We start from the raw sequence: 12,700 nt of genomic DNA, 5'->3' as shown, positions 1-12,700 counted from the left end.
TCATAAAATCTCTTTTCTTTTCTAAATTATATAACTCTGTGAAACTATCAAAAATTGACCTGGTCAACTTTGATATTTCTAAATGATAATTAAATCAATTAATTGAGACTATCTAGATGATTTTATCCAAGGTACCGTGGGGACCATTGGCCTATGAAATCAAGCTCCAATAAGTTATCATAAATTTAACAAATAAATTTACTAACTTATTAATTCCTCGTAACTCCACTAAAGACTCACAATCACACTCTTGAATTCATAAAAAGCTTTATAAGAAATATAGATACGTTATTAGTTATCCATTGTTACAACCATAATTATCACTCAATCCTCTATAAACGGTCTACAATGAGATAGGACTAAAAATATTTTTTTTATCCCTCATTGTATTTTATCCTTAAAACACTTAGTTCCTTGTAAATTATATTTCAGTAAACTAATATTAATTACTGAAATGAGATCTCTATCATTTAGCACATTGAACCAAACTAAAAGGAAATCATCACTTTACTTCTTCATCAAAAGCTATAGATGTTCATATCTATGATTAACACTCCCACTCAATACTACCGAGTTCCCAAGATGTAAGTATGGGATAGTCCTCAGGGTAAGTTGGTAACAAACAAGTCAAAGAACTCAAATAATACAATCAGTTAGAATACTAACCACTCATAATTGAAATTGAATTGACCTATGGTCAACTATATGATATGACTAGAATAGATAATAACGGGGTATGTTTACTTATCCTATCTACTGTCAATATCAGTCCAGTCCGATATAACAAATATATCCGATCTTATCTACTTTGCTAATGTTCTGGAAATAACATAACACTACAATGTGTAAGTAGATCATATCATAGATTGGCAAGTTAGTATAAATCATGTGCACTGACTAATCTTAGGACTAACTTATGTTTGAACATATAATCATATTTATATTCCACTGTGATTACGTCACTATAAATATGATTAGTTATATGCTCGGGATTTAATAGAAGTTTATATTAAACAAATAATCATGAAAATAAAACATGTGAGCAAAATGATTGACCAAGTCAAAAATTGATTTCTATTCTTTTACTGATAATAAAATGAGATTACAAATAAATTGAGTTTTAATTAGGGTATAAAACTCCAACAGTTACTTGTTCCCAAGTGTTAGGTTCATTTTAGGTTTGTTTTAGAGGTTATTTTATGTTATATTTTTAGTTATGTATGATTGTTTAGTGCAAATTTATGCTTGTTTTCTTCTTGTTTCAGGTTTTAATGGTCAAGTACATAATATAGAGTGAAATGAGAAGAAACATGTTAAATATAATGAATAAGATGGATTTAGTGCTGATGGTGGAGTTTCAAGACATTATGTGTGGAAAATACTACATTGAAGATGTTTAACACACATCATTTATGCTTTATAACGGTAGTCTGAGACTTCAAGCCACATTTTTACCATTCTTTCTTCACTTTCTGGAAATACTTCTAGAAATAGAAGTTGTAGATATTTTTCTTAGCTTTCCATATCTTTTTTAATCATTCAATTCGGAGCTATATCGAAGGAGTTATGATCAAAATACAATGAGCTGACGTTGCAGACTGTTCAAAACAAGTTCATTTTTATTCTGTACAAAGTAGCGTCACAACGCTGTCGAGAAATAGAGAGCATGGTTTAATGTAGGTTGTAGCACCTAGGCGCTACATTTCAGTGCCCCAGCACTATCAGTTTTCCAGAAACGTGTTTTGCGATTTATCTTCAACGCCTCAGCGCTATATCGCAGCGCCCCAGCGCTAGGGTCCGTACGGAAACACAATTTAGGGGAATTTTCAGGGGTAATCTTGTCTTTTCATGCAAAAATGAATTAGGGTCGATAAAAGCTTCCTTAATGATGCTTTTAGGGATAGGAGATCAGATTAAACAAGAAGGAGGCTAGAGAAGAAGCAAAAACCTAGAGTTCTTTTTCGTTATCTTTTGATTTAGACTATGTTAAATTATATGTTTATGTTTGATTTAGTCATGTCTATGAACTAAATTTCTGTTTAGGTTTTCTAATTGACTCTCTTGAAACTCTATTATGATTTAATGCATTTATCTATTTCTTCTTCATCTGAAATCTATTCAGTTTGTATTTATTGTGTATGTGATTGATTGACTGCGCACCTTTTACATACGATTATGAATTTGAATCAAAATCTGAAAAGTGAGATTTAAATATGCTAAAATTGAATAGACATATATTTCAATTTAGAACGAGAGTATCAAATTGGTTTATGTGATTTAGGGTTGTATTCATTGCTTCCTATTGTTTGAATTGACCATAGAAATATAGGGAATTCACATTAGGTCAAGTTTTCTATTTCTTAACTCGAATAGTTAACACTTTTGCATGCCTATCATTTCAGTGAGAAGAGTTTCAATAGTAATTACATTAAAGAAAAATAGAGTGAATAGTAGAGAAGATTATGATTCCTAAATGTTTCATAGTGAATTTAATCCTTGTGTTCTTGTTATTATTTGATTTTTGCAATTTTCATTTATTTTTGTTTTCTTGCTTTTAAATTTCACAAACCCAGTTTTCATTAGCCAAATAGAAACTAGAAATTCATTATTTGGTAATTGATAAATCAGTCTTCGTGGGACGATACTCGTTCTTATTGAGATTTATTACAAATTGCGATTACGTATACTTGCGAAGCTATAAAATCTGCAACACCAAGCTAGTGTAGTAGGGGGTACGATGTCACGCAGATGACGAGCCATGGCATTGTTGAACCACTTGTTGTGCGTTTGGACGACTTTTCTAGTTTCTTCATAAAACTCTACTTTGAGGTGGCTAACTTTTTTGGTGGTCAGATTCTTCTCAATATTGGCACCGTAATAAACTCCCCGACCCACTTGGTGGTGTCATTACTTGGTTGGCCATTCTACATTAAAATATTCATTAATCAACTAATTCATATTATGTATGCCTATTGCTTTTTTCTATTAAATTAATATTTGATTACTTGTGGTCATTCCCAACCTACCCTATTCTGGCCTAGTGGACCACTTAGAGATAGTAAGCAGTCATGTACTACTCCCCAGTTTTTCAAGATGTTTCTCAAACATCTTGAAAAAAATGAGGAGTAGTACATGAATACATTGGCTATCCCCAATGCATCCACTATGTGTATGTGTATGTCTATGTTCATCTGATACTATCATTAATAAATGATAATAAATAGAGTTTTGATTGAATTAAATAAAAAGTTACAAATATTCGTTCAAATTACATAACACCATATTCATCATCACTAACTATAACATCATTACGGACACCACTATCACTATGACTATCAACTAGTACATTGTCGTCATCCTCATCGTCTTCATACTCAGCTAACATGTCTTCTTCAAATTCACCTTCATCGTCAACAACAAATTCATCTGAACTTTTGCAAACCAAATCATCGACGTTGTACACTTCAGTAAGATTGGCATCAACCCGATCATACTGAAGATTATCAAAAACTGGAAGTTCTACCAACAACTGAAATGAGGAAGAATTAACGTCTTGTAATTAAGAGAACAAATTATCACTAATTATCACTAAGTGATAATAATATCCTATCTTTTGCAAAAATAAATATTTATGATGTATTAAGCTCTCTTATTTTCAAAACAACAAATTATGATGTATTATGGAAGAATAACTTATTATGTCTTATGCAATTTTATTTTTTTGCCTTATTAGTAAGAAATTATATTATAATTAAATTTTTATTTAATTATTAATTATTACAATTTTTGTAAATCATTTAAATATTTGTTGCTTTTATTTATTCATTATTTAAATTAATTTTTTATTTTTTCTAAATTAATGTTAATTTTCCTAATTAATGATAATTTTCCTTGGTCTAAATAAATTTGGGCAGCATAACGGATATATTTCAAACTATCCTAAAATTTTATAAAATTTACAAACTACAAACAAAATATAGAGTATTCCCAAAACATGCACAACATAAAGCAAGATTAATAACATATACCAAAAAAAATTTCAATAACACCAAAACAATTTATGTAAAAAATATTTAATGTAAAAAATCAAGTATCATACAAAAATACAATACAACATAATAATATAATATGCTTTTTTTATTAAACACATAAACCATTAAATGAAAAAATACATATTATTACAAATTTAAATCTATTTTTTTAAATGCAAAAATAAATTGTTAACAAATATTACAAACATATAATATACAAATAAATTAACACACAATATAAACACAAAAAATATTACAGTGGGGGCTCGGGGCAGAGGCTTGTCCAAGGGGCTCAATGCAGAGGTTGTGCCAAGGGAGCATTAGCTCGCTAATCAAGGTTTTAGGTTGAAAAGTGTGATTAAATCGAAATAAAAACTCATTTAACGAACGTTAATTATAAAAGATTTGGTCATTCATTAAAGTCATAAAAGTTATACATCACGATCCAAAAATATTGTTTAAAAAATGTATTACAATTCAAAAGTTAAGATACAATCAACCTAAGCGACAAAACCAACTATATACACTATATTTCTCAAACACAGCCCCGGTCGTGGCAGCCAAGTAGGCCGAACATGTACACACCTCTCCACGCTCTCCAACTCATGATTGGTCGACATTTCCCTTATCCTTACCTGCACCATAGAGCACTCGTGTGCCGAGGCCCAACAAGAAAACTTAACACATAGCATATCACAATTCAATCTAGTAATAGACAGCTTAAACAGATAGCAAATTAAACGTATAGCGGTCTATGCCGACCCAGGTGCTTTACCAAGCACTGGGTTCATGGTCTTCACCTAGCAAGTGAGTACAGCACCCTTAGAGGGTCTTGCCCTAGCGTTTTACATTCAGCATGCTTAATGTCGATCCCGGCCTCTGCCGTCCCCGGTCTTCGTCGTTCCCGACCTTTGTCGTTCCATGCATTTTCACTACGTTTTCCTCAGCAAAACTTCCCAATTCACACCCAATTCAACCCCTACACTCAAAATTAAATCTACAATTCATGTCTAGGCAACTTAGTCAGTATAAGCACTTCAAAAACCAGCTCATGATCTCATCAAAACCTCAAAATCAGACCAAGGTTTGAACCTAAGCAAAACCTTCAACTCATCCAAATACTTGAATCAAAATAGGATTTAGGCTTACCTTAACAACAATTTCGACCCTCAGCTGCCTCAGATTTCTTCCTAGCTTGTTTTCACAAGTCCCCAGCCTCAATTCTCAGCCAATTCCTCAAGAATTTCACCAAAACCTCCAAGCCTTAGAGAGGGAGAATGTTACATGAGAGAGAGAAATGAACTGAGGTTGTTATTCTGATTTCTAGTTCATTCTACAGAATTCCTAAGGCTAAGGCTGAGTCTATCATATAGTACAAAAGACAACAATACCCCTAACCTATCCTTAACCCTTCTACACCACCAAGGGCAAAATCGTCATTTGTGCCATTCCCGCTAATTCCTCAAGTACTCCTATAAATCTCCAATTAATCAAGGCATACCCAAATAATCACTAAATAACTACCTGTTATACGGTAAATCTCGAACACACGCCAAATTCCCAAAATACCCCTAGGCTCACCCCGAGCTAGACATTCGACCCATTTGTGACTATTACGCTACTCCGCTTCCTGGGACCGTCTCGGATCACACATCACAAGTATATCTCCACAATATTGTGGTTCCATTCATAACACACACATTATCACAATTATGCCATTAACAAGCTAAAATTATAAATATGCCCCTATTAACCATAATGGGCACACATGCATATTTAATTCACCTAAACATGCATTTCTAATAACATAATCATTTAATCCACGTAATAACATAACTAAATCAATCATTTCCCTCCCGGTACGCTAATCAAGGCACTAAACCTTATTAGCAAATTTGGGACGTTACAAAACCCATCAATTCTTCTACTTTTATTTTGTCCAGATCTTTTGCCTCCTCAATTGCAATGAGCTTAGTCTGAAACCTGTCAGGAAGAACTCTAACAATTTTTCGAACCAAAACACTATCTTCAAGTTTTTCACCAAGAGCAAAATATTCGTGAGCAATATCTGACAATTTTTCATGAAATTTGGTGAGGGTTTCATTTTCATTCATTTTCAAATCTTGCCGTGAGCATAACAAGCCTAGAACACTTGACATCAATAGTTCCTTCATATTGGGTTTGGAGAATTCTTCAAGCCTCTTCGGCCGAAACACATGAAGAAATTAATTTAATGTAGCCCTCACCAACACCATTAAAAATTGCATGCAGTGCTTTATTATTATAACTAGATAGTTATCTTAAGCATATGTTCAATCTAGTTCAGATTTTACCTTAGTAATGTCATTGCTTCTGCGGGAGAAGTCCAACCACTCATGACTGCTCTCCAAGCCTTTTCATCTTGAGATTTGATGAAGGCTCTCATTCTAACTTTCCAATATGAATAGTTATAGTCATTGATTAAAGGAGGGCGAGTTATGGAACCTCCTTCTGTGAAAAAAGACAATGAAAGAACACAAAAAAAAACACAACAAATGGAATATACCAAGATCACACTTTAGAAATAAGTGTCCTGCTCTGATACCAATTGAAATTCTATTTTTAGTAATTATCAAATTAATTGAAACAAGTAGTTTAATTAAGATGTGGAATGGTAATTGAATGTTAAAACATATTTCAGTTCTGTCGTGACAGAATGAGGATTGGTCGTAAACTAAACACAATAAAAAGACAGTGCAAAAAAAATAAAGAACACAACGAATTTTTACTAGGTTCAGAAACCCTTTCGGATAGCCTACTCATTAGGGCCATGCCCAGAGAATAAAACCAATTAATAAAATATCACAAGTACATAAACATTACCTTAAAAAAAAGTAAGAATCCCTCTTGAGATTTGCCGCAACTTTGTTGTACTTCTCTTCACTAATCTAATTTTGATTGAAATGCCTAACCACTTGAACTCCCTTCAATGGTCAGCGAGTGTTTGTATCCTCCTGAAGCAAGGCTTGTAAAAATCTCCTCCCGAAGACTTCAAGAATTGTGTTCAAATTGCAACTTGTATTCACTCATGAATGTGTTTTAGACTCCCCACAAAACTAAACTCATTTTATTACAAGAACAAGTGAATAATGTGATCTTGAATACAAACTATGAACCCTCGTAAATATTACAATTTACTCACAAAACAATACTTCAAAGAGTTTGCTTTTTCTCAACACCCTAGTACTCTATTTATAGAGACCATTTCAAGCTTAGAAGGCTGAGAAAAAAAATCCACAATAAAAGCAAGAATATTTGATAATATTCTTGATTTATGGAGATTTGTCAAACTATTGATTCTATTTTTACAGTCACACAATACGCAGAGACAACTTATTCTTGAGTTAACGCAGAATTTCCTAAAAAAGGAAATGAGCAATAACTTCCCAAAGATTTTATTTCCTACAGTAACTATCCTTGGAAATTACGAAAAATTATCCCAGGTTAATCCATAATGAATTCAATTAATCACATAATATTTTCCTTATAAAAACAAGATATAAAGTCATTTTTTTTAAATATATTGTGAATATAAATATGAATAAAGAATATTTGCAAATCCCACCAAATATTCCAAGGTATTAAAACCGAATATCACAATATAAAAGAACTTAAATCAGTTTCTAAATAAAGTAAGATATTTCCATTAATTTGCCAATTCAAGATTTTACACTTATAGGGTCATTGGTTTCATTAATTATATAGGATCGATCAACAATCTCAACTCAACCCACAAATATCATCGAGTGAGAATGCAATTTCATCGCAAATCATGTACAAAGCTCAGTACTTTCAAAATCATGGACTAGTGTCCCTATATTGAATCTGTTTTATGATAGAGACAATAGTTTTGGACATTAGTAATGGAAAAGAAAGTGAGAGTTGAGGAGTAAAGTGTAATAACCGTATAATTAATTATTTTATTTTATTGTAAAACTCAAGTTTTTATACTTTTCAAGAATTCCAGTGATTCATGTAAAATTTCCTTTTTTAGTCTGTGAACTGTATTAAGGATCCTTTTAGTAGTCATTTTGTGTTAGTTTTTTCTTGCTTAGTTGTCCTAACGAACTGAGGTTGTTATGTTCAGTTTGTTAATCAGCTTTGTTATTGTAATAAATACTTTTTCTCTGTATTCTTGGATTCATTTAATGAAAATACCAGCTTTTTTACTCAATTTGCTTCTTGAGTTTTCTCTGGTTTATCTTTACCAATATGGTATCAGAGCCTTCAGTGTTCTTGATTGTTCTTCTTGTTTCCTCTGTTTTTTCTTTCTTCTGAATCTATGGCAGTCACTCGAAGTGGTTTTGCTACTGATGATTCGACTGAAGCTCGGGATTTTTCGACCAATGCCACTCGCCCTATGTAACGACCTAAATTTACTAATAAGGCCTTAGCCTTGATTAGTGTGTCGGGAGGGCATAATTGGAATATATGTGATTTAATGATTAAAAGTATGTTATATGACTATTTGAATATCTGAGATGCATGACTATGTGTATTAGTAAGCAAGTAGGCCCTGATTAGGTTAGAAGGGCATAATCGTAATTTTGGGCCCGTTGAGGGCATAACTGTATATATACGTGATAATTGTTGAGACCACATTATTATGTGGATATATTTGTGATCTGTGATTTGAGACGATCCTAGTGAGCGGGTTAGCGAAAATGTCACGGCAAGGATTTATACCCAGCTCAGGGTGAGCCTGGGGGTATTTATGGGAATTTGGAGAGTATATTGGGGTCAATTTTGACATTGAGGAATATAATTGGTGATTAGCTAAGTGTCGGGAAGTAAGTGGTAAATATTAGAGACACTCGAGGAATTAGCGGGAATTGGGTGAAATGACCGAAATGCCCCTAGGTTGATTTAAAGGCTTAGGGATAAAAAGGGAGGGTATCTTGGTCATTTGAGTTAAAAACTGGGATAAGGATAACTATTGCTTTATGCCTTAGTGGGAAAAGTCTAGAGTCTGAAAGAAAAGAAAAAAAGAAAAAAAGAAAGGAAAAGAAGGAAAGAAAGGGCATTGGAAGTCTACTCTTTTCTCTCCCTCAGTTCAAGTTTTCTTCACCATCTCTTTAGGAATTTTGGGGCAGAAACTTAGGGAGAATCAGAGCAGAAGCTTGAGGTTAAGGTCTTTGATCTGGCTGGAGGAATTGGCAGGGATTTAGCAAGAACAAACCATTCAATTGAGGTAAGACTTTGAGGTTTTCTTCAGTTTCTGGTTTCCATGTTGAACTAAGATGTCTAAGCTAAATTTGGTGGGAATTCTAGGGAATTCAAGCTAAGGGTTTGAGGAGGAGTAAGCCAAGAAGGTGTAGAGGCTAGCTGTAATGACCCAACTACTCTAGACTTTGGACCATTATTGATTTCTATACTAATCTTACGAAAACATACATTTGAAATAACATATCTTTATTTCAAAACTATAAGGTAAAGGTTTAAAACTATATAAAATTCATAAGTATGACATTGGGATCCCATTGTTAGAAACAAAACATAACTTTGACATAATGAAAACTTAATTAAAACTTATTACAACCAATTGCAAAAAAATACATAGAAAACCATAATTAAAGAGACTTCATCCTCGAATCGAACTCTCGGTCCTTCGATTCCATTCCGCCTCAATACACATCCCCAAGCTTCCAAGAACCTTTCCCGCCACCAAAGCTATTTTCCTGCACATATAAACATAAAGGAGTGAGCCTAATGCCCAGCAAGGAAAATCTAACACATAAATTATATACATAAAATTCATATCAACATATACTAAAACATATCATAACATATGTCACATATACTATAATGGCCATTATTACTTGGGGTCTCGTAAACTAAACAAGTCATATGCCCATTAGATTTGTGGGGCTTCCTAGCTAAGCAAGTCATATGCCCATAAATTTATTGGGGCTTGTTAGTTATACAGGTCATATGCCCAAGTCTACAAACATACATAATGTAACATATAACATATACATAACACTTAAATCATAAGATAACACATAACATATAAAATCATATCCTATTTTCCTTACCAAAAATACCGAGATATGAGAACAGGTTTGGGACTTTGGAACACTCCTAAAAACCATAAATGAAAGGGTGAGTATACTGAAGAAAGAGGAATGAAAATAATGGATGAACTATACCATCAAGAACATACTTACCAAAAACCTTATGTTCAAGATCTTGGATTTCCTATCCAAGAATAAAGAATAAAGTTAGGGTGCTGAGTAGAAAACTATAAGAACTTAAGGAAAACAATACCAAAATGAACTAGAGTTTGGAATACCTTGAATGCTTCTATGAACGATTTAAACCTTGAACCGAAATGTGCTATAAACCTTACTCCCAAGTGTTTGGTAAGCTTATAATGATTAAGCTTATAATCCCCAACCCAAGTGTTTACACTCTCAAAAATAACCTAGCAGCTTGCAGCCTCTGAACTTAGCTTGATGAATGAATAAATGGTTGGGTACTAGGTCCTATTTATAGAGTTCAAGAATGAAAATATCTTCATTTAACTTGAATAAAATAATGGCTTTTTAAGTGAAAAATATTTGAATTATCGTTCAGCAGAGGCTGAAGACTCGATCAGAAAGATGCTGGTTAAAGATTAAAATGAGAACGTTTTCAAAAACATTCAAAAATATACTAAGGGAGCCGATATATCGCCCCTTGTAGGCGATATATCGCCTGGGCCAGCATGCCCGAGGCTCGTCGAGGTGATCGTGCGAAGTTACGTGTTTTTCGTATCCCCGTACTGTGATATATCGCCCCCTATAGCAGCGATATATCGGCATATGCTGAATATTTAAACACGAAATTGCACATTTTCAGCTTAATTTGAATTGAGTAAACAGCCTTGACTAAGCCCTCTAACGTTTTCAAAGCTGCTGACTGACCCTAGGATATTCAAATATTACTCTTAATAAACTTATTCCTCAAAAATACTTAATTATCATTAAACATACACATGACAAGTGTTACTTTCTTATTGGGTCTATCTAAACCTTATAATATAATAAATATCACCATCATTATCAGTCATATTAATCAAACCTTAGGTTAAATTAATATTCTTAAACTATAGGTTAAACTTAGAAAATCTACAAGTATTACTATGAGTGTCCAATTAAATCCCGGTCTGAACCAAAGTCCACAGTCATAAAAATACTACTGCTATTACTATTATACTACTATCTAAATAGCTAAGTAAAGTTCTTGGACTCTACACTAACTTAAGGTCGAATCCCCATTGAAGGTATGGAATTCTAGCTCTAAATTCTGAGGTTTTGATTGTTTTGCTGAAGTTTTTGAGTTTGAGGTTCAACTATGGTGAATTTTGAGATTAGGGGTGCATGTGTTTAAGTTTGGTATGGTTGGGATGCTTGGGATGAGTTAGACATGTTAGTAAGCTTGATTCTAAGTTTGGAGGAAGTTTGGAGAAGTTTTGGTAAGGTTTGGCTCGGGGAAAATCAAAGGAGGAAAAAACAGCATTTGCTGTTCTGTGACTAGCGTTACAACGCTAGCCTTTGGGCGCTGTAGCGCTAGGCCATATACCCTGGGATGATTTTGGGCTCTGTTTGTAGTGCTGTAGCGCCCTCCTTAGAGCGTTGTAGCGCTACCCTGTTTCCAGAAAGGGGTTTTTGAGTTATTTTCAAGGGTTTTTGCCCGGGGGTTCAAGGTTCGATTCCACCACCCCGTTTGGTGGAATTGAGGCTTCTCGAGGGCTCGGGATGGGACCTGAGGTTAGCTTTTGGACTTGAGGTTGGTGATGATTCTGATCTATGGTTGTGACTAGCTGTGCGTTAGGGCTCAAGGGGGATCGTGCTCAAGGATCAAAGCGAACGAAGCTAGCAAATTTAAAGGTAAGAAAACTGCACCCGGTTATGTGTTTGTGATGGGACTAAGTGCTCCTGATATCTGTATAATGTCATAGATGGTATTATGCCATAGGACATGTGATAAATAGCCTAAGGGTGCCGTATACAATATTTGCGCACAGGGTGCGGCTTGGCCACTGGTAGCCGAGGACAGCTTAATATTCACAGAGCTCGGTTTAAGCGGGCCAGAGTCAGTGGGATAAATAAAGGGTGCGGCCTAAGGGCGCTAACCCTAGTTGTCATCTGTGAATTGATTATTGATATGAAATGATATGTTTGATATGCTGAGTACTTGGTTATCATGGATGCTTAGACTATTGAGAACATGTTTATGTGATATGAGATATTAGATTGTGCTCTGTTATTGTGTTTTCTTGCTGGGCCTTGGCTCACGGGTGCTACGTGGTGCAGGTAAAGGCAAAGGCAAGTTGGACCAATCCTGAGATGGAGAGCTGCGGGGCTGAATGTACATAGTCGGTTGTTCGGCCGCCATGGCCGAGGAGTGGATCAGGACAAGGAATACCTAACAGTTTGTTTTGCTTTAGAATGGCTAATTACAGTATTTTAATCTTGAATCTTTGAAAATGGTTTATTTTGGGATCCCGTGTAAACAGAAAATGTTATTTATAAGAAATGCGGCTTTTGTGACCAAAATCTTTTAACCCTAGTTCCACTATAGTTTCAGTAACACGTTTTCAATTACATGACTTGATTAGCAAGTCTAGCCCTTTTATAAACACACAG

The sequence above is a fragment of the Humulus lupulus genome, chromosome 2 (genome assembly GCF_963169125.1).
Source record: "Humulus lupulus chromosome 2, drHumLupu1.1, whole genome shotgun sequence".
NCBI classification, from domain to species: Eukaryota; Viridiplantae; Streptophyta; class Magnoliopsida; order Rosales; family Cannabaceae; genus Humulus; species Humulus lupulus.
Note: the sequence above shows the minus strand (reverse complement) of the source record.